At 51.2% G+C, this 18,621-nt stretch overlaps 1 long non-coding RNA gene and 1 pseudogene across 1 annotated transcript; both read left to right on the top strand.

Moving 5' to 3' along the window:
• LOC134436054 (uncharacterized) overlaps positions 1–7,224 on the top strand; it is a 20,776-nt pseudogene extending 13,552 nt beyond the window's left edge.
• A 165-nt stretch (positions 7,225–7,389) lies between these two features.
• On the top strand, positions 7,390–8,121 carry LOC134435925 (uncharacterized). The gene is made up of 3 exons (XR_010032135.1): positions 7,390–7,466; positions 7,548–7,668; positions 7,765–8,121. It is a non-coding gene; the product is annotated as an uncharacterized LOC134435925 (long non-coding RNA).
• The last annotated feature ends 10,500 nt before the right edge of the window (positions 8,122–18,621 follow it).

The raw sequence follows: 18,621 nt of genomic DNA, 5'->3' as shown, positions 1-18,621 counted from the left end.
GGGGTCTGCTTCTTGAAGAGCGCCACAGGTCCGGGCAAAGGGTTGGGAGGGCAGGCCTAGGGCACCGAATACAAAACCAACTGAGAGGCGGTGATGCTACCCCCCGGGACACACGCGGCCGGTTGCAGCTGACCACCGGGTCGCTTGCTTGCAGAGTGCGCAGAACCGGCAAAGCGTGGGGGAACAACCCCGAGACACTGGACTGAGAGGCTGTGCCGCCATCTCCCTGAGCCGCTACCTGTTGCAAGCAATCTAGGGACCGCTGTAACCGGAACCAGGTCACTCACGTCTTCTTGGTCTGGCTGATTCTGCCGCGACAGGCCGTCCCGCATTACCGTTAGATTTTACCCGAGCGGTACTTTAATTCAAAATCAAATGATGCAAGCTGTGCGGCCCACCGGTGTTCGACCGCCCCGAGTTTGGAAGTGGTGAGGTGACTCAGGGGGTTATTATCAGTGTACACGACACCACTTCTGGCCCAAGAGATATTCGCGAAACTTCTCGGTGACGGCCCATTTTAGGGCGAGGAACTCGAGCTTCATAGAACTGTAATTGTTCATATTCCTCTCTGTAGGTCTTAACGTTCTACTGGCGTATGCCACCGGTCGGACTTTGCCGTCCACCTCCTGCGAGAGGACCGCGCCCAGTCCGCAATGGCTGGCGTCGACCTCAAGAATAAATGGGCGGCTAAAGTCCGCGTACGCCAGTACCGGCGCCGACACGAGCCTCCCCTTGAGTTTCCTCAAAACTTCTTTCGCAATCCTCTGACCATGCATCAAGAAACTGCTGCGGTGAACGTGCTTCAGCTTCGTTGGATCGTTGACGGGGGCGATCGTGTACACGGCTCCGGTCTCCGAAGGGGTACGCACCACCATGTGTACCTGGGAGTTCCACACATCTTGGATTTTATTTCGACCTCGCACGCCGAGGTTGCGTACATATACCCGTTGCCCTACTTCTAAAACAGCAGTCTTCACCCGTGCATCATGTCTGTCCTTGCGATATTCCGCCGCTGCGGCCAAACGCTCCCGAGCCCCCATCAAATGCCACTAGTTCGACTACGCCACCCCCGGGGGTGGAGCCCCCGGAGGAAATGAATTAGGGGTAGTTACAGATACCCCGGACCAACACACAGTGTACCCCGCACAATAGATTACCAGGCAAACACAGGTTCGTGCACAATGGAGGCAGAGACAGTGGTGACAATTAATAATTCAAATCTTTATTATTATTTTCAGTATAAAAATAGGTTGGTCACTCTTTGCAATAAATATAAAAAGTTACTCACAATTGATAAAGTGCAGGGGTGGGCGTGCTGCCACCACACCCGCGGATCTGTAAACACCTGCCCCAAAGTATGTTCGCTAGTTCACAATAAACAACACACCTGGTAGGCCCAAGGCCTTAGAAACCCACCTCAGGTTGTCAGACTGTGCCACTAGGGGCTGGCACGGCTAACACAATAGGGCAAATGGCACACCTCAGGATTAACAAAAGAAAAGTAAAGAAAATAGTTCACAACAAACAGAAATAATTTCACGGCAAACAGAAACCACAAGAAATCATAGCAAACCATGCAAATAAAATAAAAATCCAATTAACACATGCAGTTAAATAAGAAATTAGATAATTGAATGAAATAATGAAAAAAAAAGGAAATTAGGCACAGCAAACGAAAGAAAACGAAAATCAAAACATGAGGTAAACCAACCCCAGAGACTCAGCTCAGTGCAGTCCCCTAGGTATCCCCACACACACTCACACGCACCAACGTACACACACGCACACACACTGTGGAATGGCGCTCGGCTCGGTGTGAGCTGGTGTGTGAGCCATTCCACAGTGTGTGTGCGTGTGCGTACGCTGGTGCGTGTGAGTGTGTGTGTGTAGGTAGTGTGGGGATACCTAGGGGACTGCACTGAGCTGAGCCTCTGGCATTGGTTTACCTCATGTTTTGATTTTCGTTTTCTTTCGTTTGCTGTGCCTAATTTCCTTTTTTTTTTTTATTTCATTCAATTATCTAATTTCTAATTTAACGGCATGTGTTTATTGGATTTTGATTTATTTTGCATGGTTTGCTGTGATTTCTTGTTGTTTCTGTTTGCCGTGAATTATTTCTGTTTGTTGTGAACTATTTCTTTACTTTTTCTTTTGGTTAATCCTGAGGTGTGCCATTCGCCCTATTGTGTTAGCCGTGCCAGTCCCTAGTGGCAAAGTCTGCCAACCTGAGTGTGGGTTCTAAGGCCTTAGGCCTACCAGGTGTGCTGTCTATTGTGAATTAGTGAACATCCGTTCCCAACGCATGGCTTCCTTACGCACCGCGATCAAAGTGGCTAACGGCGTGGTCCGAATGAAACTCTTCAAGTGACGACGCAAGGCGCCCTCGTTAACATGCTCCACAAACTGATCACGCAGAAGAACGTCAGCGTTAAGAATTCCCTCAGGCGCATTTCGTCTAACCTTATCAATAAGGGTCATTAATGCGATTGAAAACTCTAGCAGTGTCTCTCCCTCTTGCTGTTTTCTCGAAAAAGAACGCCTCCTGCAAGGCCACGTATGACTGTGGGCAACCGTAAAGCTCCTGTAAAATTTCTAAGATTTTCTCTGGGTTTTCTTTTTCTTCTCTCGGCCTATAGCGGATCTCATCCCGTGCCTCGCCATCCAAGTGATCGTCAAGAAAATAGGCTCTCTCGGCAGCAGAAAAATGGCGCGCCCGCATACATGCCTCCGTCGGTCTCCTCGGGAGGGACCCCTTGCCTGCTGGCGCTGTCGTGCGATAGGCCATATTGATGCGGATTGTGACGGAGAACGAGTGGTGGGGCCCCCACAAGCACCCTCCCGTAGAGGCGCCGGGTTTTCGGAGAATGGGCCCCTCCAACCGAACCAGCCCTCGGGAAACTGACGCCCACCGGACTGAGGAGTCACAGTCCGGGGGGGGGGCCTCTCTTGGCTCACGTAATGCCCCTGCCCCTGCCAATGCCGCCGAGGCGTTACTTTCTAACTGTCCACATCTGCTCGTCCGGATGGGCGGGGTTCAGGTCCCCTGTCTCATTGACACTGGGTCTATGGTGTCCACCGTCACTGAAAGTTTCTTTGCTGCCAACTTCGAATCTATGGGGCAGGAGCGGTTACGCTCATGTCACTGGCTGCAGCTCCGAGCGGCCAACGGCCTAGAGATTCCTTACTTGGGCTACTTGGAGCTGAATATTGAGCTTTGCGGGAAGAGTATGCCTGATTGCGGTGTTCTGGTCGTTCGCGACCCCCCAGGGGGCACGGCTTCCGTGGTCCCTGGGGTTCTTGGTATGAATGTTATCGGCAAGTGTTATAAGGAACTTTTTGGGCGGCACGGTCCCACGCTTTTCGATCTCCCATCAGTGTCAACTGCCCCTCGACCGGTGCTGAAAGCGCTGCAACACTGTCATCAGGCTGAAATCCGGCCCACCCCCGAGACCAGCGGCGTGGTGAATGTCCGGGGCCGTGCGCCATGGCGGGTTCCGGGGGGGACCATGAAGTTGATTCCTGCCACCTGCCCTGAGCAACATTCAGGGCTTGGAACCCTCTTTGAGCCGACGGACCGGGGGTTGCCCGGGGGGTTGCTGGTGTCCCCTGCCTTGGTGCAGGTGACCCGTGGCTTGGTGCAGATCCCTGTAGTTAACGTCGGTTGTACGGACGTCCTGCTGTACCCTCGTACTAGACTCGGACAGGTGAATGCTGTGTCGATCATCAGCTTGCCACGGGACGTGGTGGAGGTCCGTTCCGTGGCCGCCATTACTGACCCTCGCGCGCCTGCCCCGTCGCCTTTGGAGACACAAATCCGCGCAGTGGACTTGTTACCCCTGCCTGCCGAGGAACAGGCTGAGGTCCGGGCCCTGCTTCTGAGGTACTCTTCGGTCTTCTCCGCCCATGAGGGCGACTTGGGTTGCACTTCCCTAATCTCGCACGACATCCCACTGTTGGATCCGACACCGGTCCGGCAGCGTTACAGGCGCATTGCCCCCTCCGACTACGAGGCCGTAAAAACCCATATCAACCAGCTCCTCCAGGCGAAGGTCATCAGAGAAAGCAGTAGTCCATTCGCTTCTCCCATTGTTCTAGTCCGGAAGAAGGATGGGAGCTTGCGACTCTGTGTCGACTATCGCCTGTTAAATGCCCGAACTCGGAAGGACGCCTTTCCGCTTCCTCGGATCGAGGAGACATTGGACATGTTGGCAGGTGCCCGCTGGTTTTCTACGATGGACTTAGCCAGTGGGTACAACCAAGTCCCCGTGACAGAAGGTGATCGGGCCAAAACGGCATTCTGTACCCCCTTCGGGTTGTTCGAATGGAACAGAATGCCTTTTGGCCTGTGCAATGCACCAGGTACATTTCAACGATTAATGCAACGTATGTTCGGCGACCAACAGTGTCATTCCGTTCTACTGTATCTTGACGACATCGTGATCTTCTCATCCACCGTGGCGCAACATCTACAGCGCCTGGAGATGGTCTTGACCCGGTTGCAGTCGGAGGGGCTGAAGGCTAAATTAGGGAAGTGCGCGTTCTTTAAGCCGGAGGTTCAGTACTTGGGACATGTGATCTCTCAGCACGGTGTCTCTACCGACCCTGGCAAGGTGGAGGCAGTGGCCACATGGCGGCGACCTGCCAATGTGTCGGAGCTCCGATCATTCCTAGGCTTCGCCAGCTATTATCGACGATTCGTCGAAGGATTCGCAAAGCTGGCCGCGCCGTTGCATCGATTGGTGGCCACCTTGAACGGGAGCCGTTCCCGTCGGCCCTCGGGGCAGCAGTTTCTTGATTCATGGTCAGAGGATTGCGAAAGAAGTTTTGAGGAACTCAAGGGGAGGCTCGTGTCGGCGCCGGTACTGGCGTACGCGGACTTTAGCCGCCCATTTATTCTTGAGGTCGACGCCAGCCATTGCGGACTGGGCGCGGTCCTCTCGCAGGAGGTGGACGGCAAAGTCCGACCGGTGGCATACGCCAGTAGAACTTTAAGACCTACAGAGCGGAATATGAACAATTACAGTTCTATGAAGCTCGAGTTCCTCGCCCTAAAATGGGCCGTCACCGAGAAGTTTCGCGAATATCTCTTGGGCCAGAAGTGTGTCGTGTACACTGATAATAACCCCCTGAGTCACCTCACTACTTCCAAACTCGGGGCGGTCGAACACCGGTGGGCCGCACAGCTTGCATCATTTGATTTTGAATTAAAGTACCGCTCGGGTAAATCTAACGGTAATGCGGACGGCCTGTCGCGGCAGAATCAGCCAGACCAAGAAGACGTGAGTGACCTGGTTCCGGGTACAGCGGTCCCTAGATTGCTGCAACAGGTAGCGGCTCAGGGAGATGGCGGCACAGCCTCTCAGTCCAGTGTCTCGGGGTTGTTCCCCCACGCTTTGCCGGTTCTGCGCACTCTGCAAGCAAGCGACCCCGGTGGTCAGCTGCAACCGGCCGCTGTCCCGGGGGGTAGCATCACCGCCTCTCAGTTGGTTGTTTCGGTGCTGCCCTCCCACCCTTTGCCGGACCTGTGCGCTCTGCAAGAAGCAGACCCTGTTATCCAGCCGATTCTGGCCTTCTGGAAGGCGCGTCGGCGGCCTACTCGTGAGGAACGGGAAGCTCTGTCACCCTTGGCCTTGATCCTGTTGCGGCAGTGGAAACGGTTTGTGGAGAACGATGGAGTCCTTTACCGGAGAGTGCTACACCCCAGTGGCCGTGATGAGTGCCTCCAGCTGGTTTTGCCGGCTGCCCTGCAATCAGAGGTCCTAAACCAGCTCCACGAGCACCATGGCCACCAGGGGATTAATCGAACACTGGAGTTGGTTGGGCAACGGTGTTACTGGCCCCGCATGTTTGCGGAGGTGCGCCGATGGTGTGAAAAGTGCCTTAGGTGCCAAGAGTCCAAAGGGGAGCCTCCTCTAGCCGCCGCGCATATGGGCCACCTACTGGCATCTCGGCCCAACGAAGTGGTAGCTGTGGATTTCACGCTTTTGGAGCCCACGTCGGGGGGGGTGGAGAACGTTTTAGTCATCACGGACGTCTTCAGCAAGTATTCCATCGCCGTCCCCACCCGGGATCAGCGGGCCTCGACGGTCGCCCAGGTCTTGCTTGTGGAATGGTTCTACCGGTTCGGAATTCCTGGTCGGCTCCACTCCGACCAGGGGCGCTGTTTCGAGGGCACCCTGATTCAGCAGCTTTGCGGGCTGTACGGGGTCCAGAAGTCCCGAACCACCCCGTATCACCCGGCTGGGAACGGCCAATGTGAGCGATTTAACCGCACTCTACACAACCTCCTGCGTACCCTACCGGCCTCTCGGAAGCGCGACTGGGCAACTTGCCTGCCGCACGTAACCTTCTGTTATAACACCACCCCGCATCAAGCGACAGGAGAATCGCCACACTTCCTTATGTTCGGCCAAGAGCCACAGCTACCCGTAGACTTCCTCCTGGGCCGAGTTCGGCCACCGGTCCATGGTCGAGTGTGCGACTGGATACAGGAGCATCAGGCCCGGCTTCAAGTGGCATTTGATGGGGCTCGGGAGCGTTTGGCCGCAGCGGCGGAATATCGCAAGGACAGACATGATGCACGGGTGAAGACTGCTGTTTTAGAAGTAGGGCAACGGGTATATGTACGCAACCTCGGCGTGCGAGGTCGAAATAAAATCCAAGATGTGTGGAACTCCCAGGTACACATGGTGGTGCGTACCCCTTCGGAGACCGGAGCTGTGTACACGATCGCCCCCGTCAACGATCCAACGAAGCTGAAGCACGTTCACCGCAGCATGCTGAAAGGAGTGGTGGGCCCCCTGGCCCCCGACACCCCCCCGGGGTCGGGCCGACCAGGCGAACCTACCCCTGTCGACTCAGGGGAGCTATCGAGCGAAGAAGATATCCTTCTTGGGGAGCAGGTGGGCGATGCTGACTTGGCTGTCCCAGCAGAGCCCCATGCACCCCAGGGTGGCACCTCAGGAGGAAACGAAGGGCAGCGTCGGACTTCGCAGGCTTCCCCCAGCAGTTCGGCCGCTCAGCTACCCGGTCGTGGCACTAGCAGCAGCGAGGTGCCCCCACGCCGGACTTTCCGGTCTAACGCGGGACAACACTCTAATCCCCATCGGCTGCCTGGTGGGGCGACTTCAAACTCTTGATGGAATTTTGGATCTGGGAGTGGGGGGGAAAGCGTACCTGCATCGTCGGGCCGACGATTCAACATGTGGGGGGTAGATTGTAGTGGAGCGCTGCTCCTTTAAGGGAGGTCTGACGCTGCGGCACACGTCACCACACGCCGCTCGTAGAGGCTTATGGGAAGTCTCTTCATAAACACTGCCAGTGGCTAGTATTCGGTAAGCCTGCAAAGTTCTCCTTTGCGCGTTTCATCGCCACCGGGCGAATGCTGTGGTTGCTTCTCCCCTCGCCGTCGAGAGGAGTGCGGTGTCCAGTTCAGATCTAGGAGATGTGGACCATTTCTTGTCCTCGTGAGTATGTGGACCATTTCTTGTCGCTGTTTATGTGCTAGCCAGCAGCTAGTGGCTAACTTCGCGTCTGCTGTTCTATAGGTTGTGATTCCAACTTGGCGTCTCTTACTTGGCTAGAGTGATCTCTTGCTTCTCCACTGGCAAGGACTTCGGTGGACAATACCAACGGTTACCTTGCGCATTTCCCGTCTCCTGCACGCCGGTATGTATTATAGTGGGTTAGCTTGTGCCTTTACCCAGCCCTGACTGTTTGTTTTCGTACCATGGTTGCTAACGACGGCCATTATTATGGTTTCAGCGTGTGGTCGCTACCGGCGCCTCGGCCGTGTACCTCTGTATTGGCACTCCGACTGTGAGAATCGCGCATCGGTGCACCCTCATCTCCGGGTAAGGTAACCTCTCGGCAGCAGAATCGTGTCATAGTGGGTGTCCTGCTAGCTTGGCTAACGCTCTCCTCCTCCCTCGCAGGTTGTATCCGTGTGGCCGTGGTCAGACACACCACGCGTTTAGGTGCACGAGCGGCGACTTTTAGCCCCGGTTGTGTGGTGCCTCTGGAAGCCGGGAACCCGTATCTCGGCTGCTGCTCCGGCCTCGGGAAATTGTACGTTGGTGCGTGTGAGTGTGTGTGGGGATACCTAGGGGACTGCACTGAGCTGAGCCTCTGGGGTTGGTTTACCTGTTTTGGTTTTCGTTTTCTTTCGTTTGCTGTGCCTAATTTCCTTTTTTTTCATTATTTCATTCAATTATCTAATTTCTTATTTAACTGCATGTGTTAATTGGATTTTGATTTATTTTGCATGGTTTGCTATGATTTCTTGTTGTTTCTGTTTGCCGTGAATTATTTCTGTTTGTTGTGAACTATTTCTTTACTTTTTCTTTTGTTAATCCTGAGGTGTGCCATTCGCCCTATTGTGTTAGCCGTGCCAGCCCCTAGTGGCAAAGTCTGACAACCTACCAGGTGTGTTGTTTATTGTGAATTAAGGAACATACTTTGGGGCAGGTGTTTACAGATCCGCGGGTGTGGTGGCAGCACACCCACCCCTGCACTTTACTGTTAACGTGAACATACTTTGGGGCAAGTGTTTATCTATCTGCGGGTGATTGCGACAGCACACCCACCCCACTGCACTTTGTGAATTGTGAGTACCTTTTTATATTTATTGCAAAGAGTGAGAAAAATATATTTTTATAACGCACAGAATAATAAAGATTTGAATTATTAATTGTCACCACTGTCTCTGCCTCCATTGTGCACGAACCTGTGTTTGCCTGGTAATCTATTGTGCGGGTACATTGTGTGTTGGTCCGGGGTATCTGTAACTACCCCTAATTCATTTCCTCCGGGGGCTCCACCCCCGGGGGTGGCGTAGTCGAACTACTTCCTGTAACGGTCTCGCCCACTACATTTTGGCGCAGCTACCACTTCGTTGGGTCGAGATGCCAGTAGGTGGCCCATATACGCGGCGGCTAGAGGAGGCTCCCCTTTGGACTCTTGGCACCTAAGGCACTTTTCACACCATCGGCGCACCTCCGCAAACATGTGGGGCCAGTAACACCGTTACCCAACCAACTCCAGTGTTCGATTAATCCCCTGGTGGCCATGGTGCTCGTGGAGCTGGTTTAGGACCTCTGATTGCAGGGCAGCCGGCAAAACCAGCTGGAGGCACTCATCACGGCCACTGGGGTGTAGCACTCTCCGGTAAAGGACTCCATCGTTCTCCACAAACCGTTTCCACTGCCGCAACAGGATCAAGGCCAAGGGTGACAGAGCTTCCCGTTCCTCACGAGTAGGCCGCCGACGCGCCTTCCAGAAGGCCAGAATCGGCTGGATAACAGGGTCTCCTTCTTGCAGAGCGCACAGGTCCGGCAAAGAGTGGGAGGGCAGCACCGAAACAACCAACTGAGAGGCGGTGATGCTACCCCCCGGGACAGCGGCCGGTTGCAGCTGACCACCGGGGTCGCTTGCTTGCAGAGTGCGCAGAACCGGCAAAGCGTGGGGGAACAACCCCGAGACACTGGACTGAGAGGCGGTGCTGCCGTCTCCCTGAGCCGCTACCTGTTGCAGCAATCTAGGGACCGCTGTACCCGGAACCAGGTCACTCACGTCTTCTTGGTCTGGCTGATTCTGCCGCGACAGGCCGTCCGCATTTCCGTTAGATTTACCCGAGCGGTACTTTAATTCAAAATCAAATGATGCAAGCTGTGCGGCCCACCGGTGTTCGACCGCCCCAAGTTTGGAAGTAGTGAGGTGACTCAGGGGGTTATTATCAGTGTACACGACACACTTCTGGCCCAAGAGATATTCGCGAAACTTCTCGGTGACGGCCCATTTTAGGGCGAGGAACTCGAGCTTCATAGAACTGTAATTATTCATATTCCGCTCTGTAGGTCTTAACGTTCTACTGGCGTATGCCACCGGTCGGACTTTGCCGTCCACCTCCTGCGAGAGGACCGCGCCCAGTCCGCAATGGCTGGCGTCGACCTCAAGAATAAATGGGCGGCTAAAGTCCGCGTACGCCAGTACCGGCGCCGACACGAGCCTCCCCTTGAGTTCCTCAAAACTTCTTTCGCAATCCTCTGACCATGCATCAAGAAACTGCTGCCCCGAGGGCTGACGGGAACGGCTCCCGTTCAAGGTGGCCACCAATCGATGCAACGGCGCGGCCAGCTTTGCGAATCCTTCGACGAATCGTCGATAATAGCTGGCGAAGCCTAGGAATGATCGGAGCTCCGACACATTGGCAGGTCGCCGCCATGTGGCCACTGCCTCCACCTTGCCAGGGTCGGTAGAGACACCGTGCTGAGAGATCACATGTCCCAAGTACTGAACCTCCGGCTTAAAGAACGCGCACTTCCCTAATTTAGCCTTCAGCCCCTCCGACTGCAACCGGGTCAAGACCATCTCCAGGCGCTGTAGATGTTGCGCCACGGTGGACGAGAAGATCACGATGTCGTCAAGATACAGTAGAACGGAATGACACTGTTGGTCGCCGAACATACGTTGCATTAATCGTTGAAATGTACCTGGTGCATTGCACAGGCCAAAAGGCATTCTGTTCCATTCGAACAACCCGAAGGGGGTACAGAATGCCGTTTTGGCCCGATCACCTTCTGTCACGGGGACTTGGTTGTACCCACTGGCTAAGTCCATCGTAGAAAACCAGCGGGCACCTGCCAACATGTCCAATGTCTCCTCGATCCGAGGAAGCGGAAAGGCGTCCTTCCGAGTTCGGGCATTTAACAGGCGATAGTCGACACAGAGTCGCAAGCTCCCATCCTTCTTCCGGACTAGAACAATGGGAGAAGCGAATGGACTACTGCTTTCTCTGATGACCTTCGCCTGGAGGAGCTGGTTGATATGGGTTTTTACGGCCTCGTAGTCGGAGGGGGCAATGCGCCTGTAACGCTGCCGGACCGGTGTCGGATCCAACAGCGGGATGTCGTGCGAGATTAGGGAAGTGCAACCCAAGTCGCCCTCATGGGCGGAGAAGACCGAAGAGTACCTCAGAAGCAGGGCCCGGACCTCAGCCTGTTCCTCGGCAGGCAGGGGTAACAAGTCCACTGCGCGGATTTGTGTCTCCAAAGGCGACGGGGCAGGCGCCTGAGGGTCAGTAATGGCGGCCACGGAACGGACCTCCACCACGTCCCGTGGCAAGCTGATGATCGACACAGCATTCACCTGTCCGAGTCTAGTACGAGGGTACAGCAGGACGTCCGTACAACTGACGTTAACTACAGGGATCTGCACCAAGCCACGGGTCACCTGCACCAAGGCAGGGGACACCAGCAACCCCCCGGGCAACCCCCGGTCCGTCGGCTCAAAGAGGGTTCCAAGCCCTGAATGTTGCTCAGGGCAGGTGGCAGGAATCAACTTCATGGTCCCCCCCGGAACCCGCCATGGCGCACGGCCCCGGACATTCACCACGCCGCTGGTCTCGGGGGTGGGCCGGATTTCAGCCTGATGACAGTGTTGCAGCGCTTTCAGCACCGGTCGAGGGGCAGTTGACACTGATGGGAGATCGAAAAGCGTGGGACCGTGCCGCCCAAAAAGTTCCTTATAACACTTGCCGATAACATTCATACCAAGAACCCCAGGGACCACGGAAGCCGTGCCCCCTGGGGGGTCGCGAACGACCAGAACACCGCAATCAGGCATACTCTTCCCGCAAAGCTCAATATTCAGCTCCAAGTAGCCCAAGTAAGGAATCTCTAGGCCGTTGGCCGCTCGGAGCTGTAGCCAGTGACATGAGCGTAAACACCTGCCCCAAGGTATGTTCACTAATTCACAATAGACAACACACCTGGTAGGCCTAAGGCCTTAGAGCCCACACTCAGGTTGTCAGACTTTGCCACTAGGGGCTGGCACGGCTAACACAATAGGGCGAATGGCACACCTCAGGATTAACAAAAGAAAAAGTAAAGAAATAGTTCACAACCAACAGAAATAATCCACGGCAAACAGAAAACACAAGAAATCACAGCAAACCATGCAAAATAAATCAAAATCCAGTACACACATGCAATAAAATAAGAAATTAGATAATTGAATGAAATAATGAAAAAAAAGGAAATTAGGCACAGCAAACGAAAGAAAACGAAAATCAAAACATGAGGTAAACCCACCCCAGAGGCTCAGCTCAGTGCAGTCCCCTAGGTATCCCCACACTCACTCACACGCACCAACGTACACACACGCACACACACTGTGGAATGGCTCACCACCAGCTCACACCGAGCCGAGTGCCCACACACACGCACACACACAAACGTCCAATTTCCCGAGGCCGGAGCAGCAGCCGAGATACGGGTTCCCGGCTTCCAGAGGCACCACACAACCGGGGCTAAAAGTCGCCGCTCGTGCACCTAAACGCGTGGTGTGTCTGACCACGGCCACACGGATACAACCTGCGAGGGAGGAGGAGAGCGTTAGCCAAGCTAGCAGGACACCCACTATGACACGATTCTGCTGCCGAGAGGTTACCTTACCCGGAGATGAGGGTGCACCGATGCGCGATTCTCACAGTCGGAGTGCCAATACAGAGGTACACGGCCGAGGCGCCGGTAGCGACCACACGCTGAAACCATAATAATGGCCGTCGTTAGCAACCATGGTAAGAAAACAAACAGTCAGAGATGGGTAAAGGCACAAGCTAACCCACTATAATACATACCGGCGTGCAGGAGACGGGAAAAGCGCAAGGTAACCGTTGGTATTGTCCACCGAAGTCCTTGCCAGTGGAGAAGCAAGAGATCACTCTAGCCAAGTAAGAGACGCCAAGTTGGAATCACAACCTATAGAACAGCAGACGCGAAGTTAGCCACTAGCCGCTGGCTAGCACATAAACAGCGACAAGAGATGGTCCGCATACTCACGAGGACAAGAAATGGTCCACATCTCCTCGATCTGAACTGGACACCGCACTCGTCTCGACGACGAGGGGAGAAGCAACCACAGCATTCGCCGGTGGCGATGAAACGCGCAAAGGGGGGACTTTGCAGGCTTACCGAATACTAGCCACTGGCAGTGTTTATGAAGAGACTTCCCATAAGCCTCTACGAGCGGCGTGGTGACGTGTGCCGCAGCGTCAGACTTTCCCTTAAAGGAGCAGCGCTCCATTACATGTGAATCATTTAAGTATACCCATATAATAAGCGGGTTAATGTTCGGCGAGTCGGTCGCTTTGTGGAATAGCAGCACTTCAGAGAGAACAAGACCTATGCTATTCCACTGTAGCGACCTTCTCACCGAACGTTAACCCTTACTTATTATATGGTGTGACGTCATCGGTCGAATGCTCCATTCATTTCAACGGGGCTCCCCAACGTTCGCACGTCTGTTATTTTTCGATAACAGACGGGTTGGTCTATAACAGACCGCTGTCAATGGCAACAAGACTTTTCACTGCTAAAGTGACTTTTCAACAAGACTCTAATCAGCTGCTGTGATAGACAACACCTGTTGTCCTGGCTACCTAGCTGTTGCCTAGCGGTGTTCCACAACGGCACTGTTTTGTTTTGCGCAGCAACAATCTTAACATTAAATAGGCCTAAAGAAATGTCCCCGCCATGTGTGAATCATTTTAGTATATCCATATAATAAGCGGGTTAACTTTCGGCGAGTCGGTCGCTTTGTGGAATAGCAGCACCGCGTCGGGGTCTAAAAATTCTCTCTGTCGTGCTGCTATTCCACGGTAGCGACCTTCTCGCCGAACCTTAACCCTTACTTATTGCGCACGGTGGGGATTGAACGCGGGCCTCTCAATTGGAATGCGGTTACGTTACCGCTCACCTACAGATGCTCGCATCATATGACTGATAAAGACTTGATTTGACAAGGCATGCCCCAGTCTACAACATGATCGCATTTTCGACAATCGTTGATATGGACTTCCCCTGTACACCGTGCACGAGCGCAACGGCAGCTCTAATGACCGCGGCTGAAGTGAAACTAGCCAAGGCGCAGCTGATCTTCAGTGGTGGATCGGTGTCAGAAGCCGCCGTTAATTGAAACTAGGCTTTTGCGCGTAAGCGCCGCTGAATTCAGTGCCAATGGTGGAATGGTCCCCTGGTGTGCCTTGTCTTTGTAAAATCAAAACATATTCCGGGGTGGAAGTCCCCCAGTGGCGTAGTCATGCAATTACACACATCAAAAGAGTAATTATTATTTGAACCCCTTCAAGGGGAAGAACGTTTTTTTTTGCATGTGGGGCCTTATTTCTGGAGTAAAACACATCACTCTACACACCCATACCACTTTTTTCCCATTTGGTGCCGTTTGGAAGATATTGTGTCAGACGGTATCCACTCAACGGTAGCCGTAGGGGCATTATAACCAAGCCCATAAATGAGTTGTCCCCACTTTTTAAATGTTGTACAGTTGTGCCATAGTCGAATCAAACATGTACCGCGTCTGTCACACCCCGCCTACTTTAACTCAGTTATTTCTGAAAACTGAAAGGGAAGGCGGCGCCATGATGTCATCGGCTGGCGACACCGTTTATTCTGACAGCAGTATGGAGTATCGCTCAATCAGCTAGGACTGCAAAACGCTTGTGAACATTTGCTTTTTGGGAGAAAGATTTGGATTTTGCAAAAATGGTTCGAATGTGTACATTCCCAGCGAAAACAAGATGTAGATGGACATTTTCACCTGTTTCCTCTGCAAATCCGAGAAGTGTTTGAGGCTGTTGCTTATTGCAATGAGAATGGATCCAAACATCAGACCGCAGCGATTGCGACGTGCTGATCATCGAGTAGTGCCCATTTCTCTGTCGATGATTTTTGTCCACTAAAGGAAATGAAACCTAGCCAAAAATCTCAGCATCGAATTCTCAAGACCGGCGCTGTGCCTATGGCCACCGAACAACGCTCAGAGGAAACTACGGTAAGCTAGTGTGGTGACTTTTTTATTAACCCACATTGCTAATTAAGATTATTAGCTGGGCCAATAAAATAGTCCATAACCCAATTTAATTAATAAGACTTAATCTGGGTTATAATGCCTGTTGCACAAGGATAACCATCTACTGCTATCTGACTCGTATATGTTTACCTATTTACCAATTAATACCTAAGTACTTCTATTATTGTTATCACTACTACATACTTAGCTGCTATTTAGTTCATTGGACTCAATTAGCCATAAGCATACATTACCCATCTTTGTGCAGGAGAACAGAGAAAGGAACCAGAAGCCAGGAAATCACAGGAGAAGACGAATGCCATTGCCATCAAGATAGTTACATTTATTGATACATTGCAAGTGAGAAGAGCAATTCAGTTAACCCTTAGAATACCATAATGTAGCATAGCCTAGTGCCTTTAGCATCAGGGCTTTAGCGCCCATCTGCCAAGCGCATCCCCAGTTGTCCCCAGCTCTTCCTAGTGAGAACGGCTTGTTCAGAGCCAGAGCACGAGGCTCTGCTCACCTAACCTATCCTGTCCCAACCGTTCTCTTGAACTGCATCTGAGAACAGTATTTAAACCCCACAAGTGTATTACATCATGTAACAAACATGGTCAAAACATCAGTGCCTCAGTACAAGAATACATTCACAAATATGGTCAGTTCAGCCTCTAACTGACTAAGTCAAATATGGAACTGTTCACTCCATGGGTCTACCCAACTCACTAACTCCAGCCTTAGTGGCTGTGTGACAATCGACACTTAGCTAGGTTTTACGACAGGGCAGCTGTCTTCTGGACTCAGCTAGGCCCCAGAATTACACAGAAACCCCAACACAGTCACAGAACCACAGTTAAGAGTAAAATGAAGCTAGTTTACATACAAGATATTATCTGTTAATTTCCAATAAATAATTGTAAATATTAATGAAGAAATGTTGGCTCAAAACTACGACACTAGCTTTCTCATGTCCACGAGCTAATTGTATGTGAGTACCCTGTACTTGAATCTGTGCAAAGTCTACTGCTAGTACACATTCAAACAAGCCAAATTATAAGTTGTGTGCACCAATTCCAAGTTGTCCTTTTTGTCGGAAACAGTAGTGGGTGCATTTGGAACATTTTAGACATGGGGACAAAATTGAAACGGAGAGGTAAAACAGTTGACATGACCCAAGCAGGCTAGACCTGTGATGCAAAATAGAGCTCTAGACTAGCTCTACTGCTGGGTGCATTTGTGAACGGTCTCCCCGAGCGCTCAGTGAACAGTCATCATCAGAGCCTTGACTTTTGGAGCCGTTCACGAATTTCAATCTCGAATTACCAGTATATCAACAATGGAATGCTGGTTTGTTTCGAACCACACCGTATTTTCTTTTCATTGTGTCATGTTGATTGTACGAATGCAACCCATGGGTGAATAGGGTGTGTATGTAGATGCAGATTTCCAATGTCATGAAAGGCAGATAGACAGGCATGCAAGATATGCATACAAAAAGATATAACACACATCATAAACACTGAAAAAAAGCTGACTTGAAAGTCTACGTGTATAAACCGTAATGTCCATCGGCAACGTTATCTACTGTAGGCCTACATGTTCGAATGCGCAGATAACACACGTCTGGGAAAACTGTGGCCACAAATTACAGTCCATCCAGACCCAGTTACAATGTTATGATGTTGCCTTGTCCTGTCGTGTCAAAAACACCTGACAAGAAGGCATGAAAACAAACAAACAACAAAGATGCTATCCTTTACATGAAAAGTTCCACGTGTGCTGTGATGGAGAGGGAATGTATTTGCAAATGTAAGAACGTGATGAATGTCCCATAATCATATAGTAAACTGAACATTTCTGTTGTCATCAAACAGTACCCATTTCATTCGGTGATGCTGAAATATGTCCCCAAGAGATGATTCCATGCGAGCGCTCACCCAGCTGGCAGCCCTGGGTCACAATGAAAATGTTGACAGACAGGCTACCGCTAAAGGAGGTAAGGTTACAATATATGTACTAGTCATAAGATTACATTGCTATTGCATGGCTTTTTGAAGGAAAAAACATTATACATTTTTTGATGTTAGCCATGGGCCAAACAGTGGACATCCATAGGAAAATGAACATGTCATTTGTCAAAGCAGGAATCCTGGAGGCGTTTCATTCACTGGTTTCAGAAAGGTGATTCCTTGCTGCATTGTGACGACAATCAGAAACCAATATCTTTCCCCAACCGGAGACTGTGCTGGCTTCCTAGATGCAGATTATGAACATCTGGCACACCATCTACTGTACATTATACATCCCATCTGCATTGTGACCCTAAAAAGTGGACATCATCTTCAATGCGGTCATATTTACAGAAGCATTGTAAATATATGTTAATCATTCCATGTTAATATGTAATTGCCTTTACTGTATTAATTATTTCTGCTTTATAAAAGGGAACAAAACAATCACTGTTTTTGCTTGGACTTTATTTGAAAATGTCATGCAGTAACCAACAGCACAGTTTGTTGTCTTTCGGGTCCATCATTCAGTTAGCACAACACTAAGAAAAACAACGCCCTTGAAGTTTCCTGATTACCAAGGTATAACTAAGCCATGAAAAAATGCTTGTGGGGGTCAGTTATGTCCACCAAAACGACTGCTTCATCTAACTGAAAGACTTTTTTCACAGTAGAATTGTGACTCAACGCACCATCCCTCAGCTTGCAGCTGCATCACAGTGGGACAGACATCACTGGAAAGGAGAGGCTGGAGCACACTGCAATTTAGTTTTCAAGACTTTATTCTGTGAACACTGAAGGTGTAGCAACACCGAAACGTTAGTCGGGTGTGTGTGCACAGAATAAAGTATTGAAAACTATGCTCCAGTGTGCTAATAAATCTTAGTAATTACATTTGTAATAAGAGTAAGTTGCATTGTCAGGGGACCTAGTGAAGGTGAGGTCTGTTGTAAGGGCGGCCGCCTTCAGCAATGCATAGGCCTAAAGTGCAGTGGGAAATCCTAGTTTGTGTTCATTGCACAGCCCTTGTAGGACTGCACATAAGACTGGTTCCTCATCCCTAGTAGCCTGGGAACTCCCATACTGCCTTTAGTTCCACACAATCGTTCTAATCTGAAAGACTAATCTCACTTGTGATTAGGTCTGGTGGTAACCAGGCAACATCCCTGGTGTATACATTGGCAGGGCCTTTCCTCAACTCCAGCACACGCTCCATTAGGTCCTTCTTGAAGGCCTGTGTGGTTTGTCGTAGATGGGCTTTGAAACTCAATCCCTGGATCGTCTCGGTTACGCCCAATAGAATTCACCTGGAAAATAAAAAGAACATTGTTTTTGTTTTCTAATATCTTATTCAATCGGTATGCCATAGGCGTCTCTGTTCTGATGTAAAAATCTCTGAATGAGGGGTTCATATTATTGCTTGAAGGAGCTCCAGACACAAGGTTTAGCCACTACAATGAATTCAAATGAGCCTATGCGTAGGCAACAGGACATTTAGTCCTTAAATGACCCAAGTAAATGGGAATATTCACACACAAATTATTGTAAAGGACAAAAACAGTCAAGTAAGGAAGTGGTGTACACATTCAAAATACAGATGGAAGCCGAAATAACTCCAATCCTATTGTCATTGTGACAACACTCCACAGCAGCCAAGTGAACACTGCACACAACGAAATTGCTTTTTTGCCAAACACATGCAAGGGGGCAGCAACCAATGGGGCCCGATAAGGAGCAGTGC

This window comes from Engraulis encrasicolus, chromosome 20 (assembly GCF_034702125.1).
Source record: "Engraulis encrasicolus isolate BLACKSEA-1 chromosome 20, IST_EnEncr_1.0, whole genome shotgun sequence".
NCBI lineage: Eukaryota > Metazoa > Chordata > Actinopteri > Clupeiformes > Engraulidae > Engraulis > Engraulis encrasicolus.
Note: the sequence above shows the minus strand (reverse complement) of the source record. Positions and strands in the feature narration are given on the sequence as shown.